This window comes from Apteryx rowi, unplaced genomic scaffold (assembly GCF_003343035.1).
Source record: "Apteryx rowi isolate R43461 unplaced genomic scaffold, aptRow1 scaffold_304, whole genome shotgun sequence".
NCBI lineage: Eukaryota > Metazoa > Chordata > Aves > Apterygiformes > Apterygidae > Apteryx > Apteryx rowi.
Window position 1 is genome coordinate 796,562 of NW_020449464.1, and position 4,436 is coordinate 800,997.

Genomic DNA, 4,436 nt, shown 5'->3' on the forward strand with positions numbered 1-4,436 from the left:
CGGTTTGTCCCCGGGCCGCTCGCGCCGCGGAGGGCCGGGCCGCGCAGATGTCGCCTTTGTTGGCGGAGGCGGTAATTAAGGGCAGGCTGGACCCGCGCTTGAGGAGCGTGACCCGTTCCCTTTTGAGCCGCTGTCAAAGGGCGGGCGGGGGGTCCCCGCGCCGCGGCCCCCGCCAGCCGCGTCCAGCTGCTGCGGGAAAACCCGGTGGGAAGCGCGCGTGGGGCCCCCGCGCCAGCCCCCGCCGCCGTGGGAACCGCGCCGGCGTCACCCCTCCGCCGCCGCTCGAGCCGCGGGCGCGGGCTCGGCACAAGCCGATCTTACGCGGCGCAGGTCTTCTTCATTAACAACGCCTGCCGTGCTTTTCCATTCTCTTATTTTTTTTTTTTTTAAACCAAGGCTTAATATTGATTAAATGCGGGAGAAATTACGGCTTGCTAAGGCGTGTACTAGTAACTGAAAATAGTAAATTATTTGCTATGGTCAYCAGAAAAAAATCCAGCTGCCCATGTAAGTCTTCTTTCATGTAACTGACTCCTCGCACTAGCAGGCACATACGCTCTCACGCTCTCTCTCTCACAGATATACACACACACACGGGCTTTTCCGCYGAGGAAAAGCCATTTTCAGAGGGCTCTGCTCTTCCTTGCAACTGGAAGGTGCAGCAGCGCATTTCCGCTCCAAATAGGTTGAGCAGAGGAGCGCAAAAAGGCGTAATCATTGCGGGCTGGTTTGAACTATTTTATTTCTGTCCTTGCCAAAACCATCTGGCATGTGATTGCAGGGCTATTGATCCGAATCTGTGAGCTGCTGGACCCCATGCTAATCTGGCGCGTTGCTGGCCATCAGCCTCGCCGCTGAACTGCGCCTGTCCGCCTGGCTCCAGACACCTCCCCACGTCCCCTTTCCCTGGCAGAAGCATCTGTTCAGGGTGAGTCTGTCTTCATCCTTTCTGCTTCCACTGGCAGGGAGAGGAGTTTGCTGTTGCCGCTCTGGCGGGAGCACGAGCGGCTCCCGGAGCAGGGAAACGYGCGGTTTCGGAGCGGCCTCCTGGGCCTGCCGTGACCTCTGTGCAGTGCGGTGCGTGCTGCAGGGCACCGTCCTGCGGCAGCCGCCGAGGTGCACAGGGTGCCGGGGTGGGGGTTGGCACACACGCAGGTGTGCACGCACCCCCCCACCTGCACGCACTCACGCACGCACAGCGTCCCCACCCTGTGCACACGTGCACACACATGACACTGACACACACACTCACATGCACCTGAACACCCAGACTTGCGCCCCTGCGCACCCGGACTCGCATGCACTTGCACGCTCACATGCACACAGATGCACACACTCACATGCACATACACTCGCTGTCAACTCGCAAACACTCATGCACATGCACAGACTCACATGCATGTGCACATACACACATGCACACCCAGACTCACACACACTCGCGCTTGCACATGCACAGACACAGACACCTGCACACGCACACCCACCCTGCACACCCAGACTGCACTCACCCTCACCCTCGCACACATGCTCACACACACAGGGCCCCCGGGAGCAGCAGGGCCGGGGCACGGAGCCGGCGAGGGGACACCCGCGGCTGTGGCCAGGCTGTGCTGCCCACGGCCCCTGCTGTGGGACCAGCCAGCCTGGCTCCCAGCTCCCCGTGCTGTACCGTGCCAGGCTGTGTCGTGCCACGCCGGGCCGGGCTGTGCCGGACCGTGCCAGACCATGCCGTRCCATGCATGTGTGCTGGACCGTGCCGTGCCAGGCTGCGCCGGCTGCTCCCAGCAGCACAGTCCCCTCCGCTGCCCCCTGCTCTTTGCTTTAATGAGTAACGCAGCGACACRTAACTCCAAGAAGTGTGTCCTGGCAGTTTATGTTAGTCTTATCTAGGGCCCTGATAACCATCTTTGTTTTTGTAAAGGTCACACCCCCTTTTTTTTCTCGGTAACACGGGTGAAAATGTCACCTTTTTGATAGGATCAGTGAGAGTTCAGCCTGCATTGAACACTGGTGAGAAAAACTCCCCAAAGAGCCAAGGCGGGGAGCGGTGCACGGTGTGCAGTGCACGGTGTGCAATGCACGGTGTATGGTATGCGATGCACGGTGTGCGGTGCACAGTGTGTGGTGCACGGTGTGCAGTGTGCGGTGCATGGTGTGCCATGCACAATGTGCAGCGTGCGGTGCGTGGAGTGTGGTGTGCGGTGCAGGGCAGTGTGCGATGTTTTGTGCAGCATGCAGTGTGCTGTGCGCGATGCAAGGCGTGTGCAAGGCATGTTCTTCCTAGGTGAAGAGGCGTTYGTTACCAGACCCCTCTGCAGGGCACCTGGAGTGTCTTTACAAGGACACTGCGAGTGATAACAGCCCGCTCTCCTGTCCCCAGGTTTCCTCCGTGGATCCCGACGGTCTGTGTTTACTGACCCCTCCACCCCCCCGCTGCCGTCCCTGCGGGTCCCTGGGGCTCACAGCACTCTCCAAGCTGTTTGTCGGCACTGACCGCGTTGGTATAAAATTAAGTTCTCCCCCCTCACCCCAGCCACTCCTTCTGTTGGCAGCCCGCAGCAGAAAAGAGAAAGGAAATAAAAGGAAGAAGAAAAGGARAGCCCCGGCGTGAGGTCCCTTTGTTCGGGGCAAGTTATGCGTGAAATCTTTTTGTCCTCCCTAAAGGAAGGCAAAAGTTGCAGTTGATTTTGGGGCGAGCGAGGCGAGTGCAGCCCTGCGGAGGCGCCGCGGGCAGCGCGGGCAGGGAGGGTGATGGCCCGGCTCTGCTGGCTTCCTCGCTCGCTTTTTCCTTTTTTCTTTTTTCCTCTTCCTYCATCTCTTCCTTTCCTCCCTCTTTCTCTCCTCCCTTTTTTTCTCTTTTCCTCCCTCTCTTTCTCCCTCCCCCCACAGCAGCCCCCAGCCTTGGGGGGACCACGCAGAGGTCCCCTGGCCGAAACCGTGTTCTCGCTCATCCCAGGGCCCATCTTCCCCGCTGGGAGCGCTACTTAACGCGCCGAAGGGCTCGTGGTTTATGCGGCGCTTTCTTGATTTGAAACTTCGAGCCTCTAAAATGAGACGGAAATGGGACCTGGTGATGCTGGGAACAGGCTTCACTCCCCACGGCACCAGGAAAAATGGGATTTAAGATTTCGGCCATGCTTTCAGAAGGAGCGGAAGTAGTTTGTTTGCTAATACAAACCGAACCCTAACAATATAACAGAAATATAAACTGGTATCATAACATACTTTTTTGTATACTTAACTACATCATCCCCTGCCATTCCTGGGAACTACCAGCACTCTTAGAGAATGTGAGCAACTGTCTAAAAATTAAGATTAATCAGACTTTGAATTTTAGCTCCATTGGTTTGCAAAAATCTTCTAACATGTTTCATAACTTAAATGAAATAAAACTTTTTTGCTGAACAAAAAATGACCCCCCCCCAATTTGCTTGATTGTGTATTGATCCCCTTTTCTTTCAGAAAAGCCACCTGCATTCAGCTCTCTCTYGGCAGCCCCCCACTTTATGAATTTGGGTGGTACTTAGCCTTCAGTGGCATCTGTGCTTGTGGATTTAAGACTTGTGTCTTCCAGAAGCCAGCAGGAACCCTGAGATTTGTGGACAATATGATGCTTTTTCACAAGTATAGGTGAATACGTAACTGCTTGATTCTGCCATGCTTGAAATAAGCTGATTTCAGCAGGCCTCCAGCCGGGATTTTCTGAAGAAACTCAGCTGTCCTCGATCATGGCAAATTGTACCCTGCCCACAGAAGAAGGTTCCCTGGGATGCGGGAAGGACTCTGGAGTCTCAGCCTAAGCTGAGAAACTCTGAGGCACTGCAGACAGCCCTGGCCGCTCCGGGGTGGCCTCTGCGCTTGAGTCTCTTGTGCCGCCCTGATGTCAAGGAGCACCTGGAATCAGAGGGCTGCGTTTTGCTCTTCTTCCTTGGCCTGCCTAAGGAGTAGCATGTTGAAGCAGCTGCGCTCCAGGAAACCCTTCCGGGCTTTCAGAGGGGTGGAATTCTCTGGTCCATCGGATCCATCCTCTCCGTCCCTGGCTGTAAGTTACTTTCTTTAAGTGTTGCAAAGTTTTCTTTCCTTAAAAAAAAAAAAATCAGGCTCCCTTCCTGTTCAACATCTGCTGGCTGCATTACTTAACCCAAATTCCCCTTCTGAAGGCTTAACAGGGGTTGGCAAACTGCATTCTTGGTTTGAACAACAGTCGCTAAACAAATAGCTCCACAAAATTTCACAGTCGCAGGAGAGAATGACAACACRCTTCATTTTTCTGATGAAAACGCATAGTCAAAACCATCATGTGAATGGGCGGCTTTAGGGGCTGGCGATGTAGGTATGAAAATCGAAGGGGCATTTGGCATTGGCTTCAGAGGGGCTGGACTGAGCCRTTCATTTAGATCAATTACGCTCTCTTTAAGTTAACACAAGAAAAA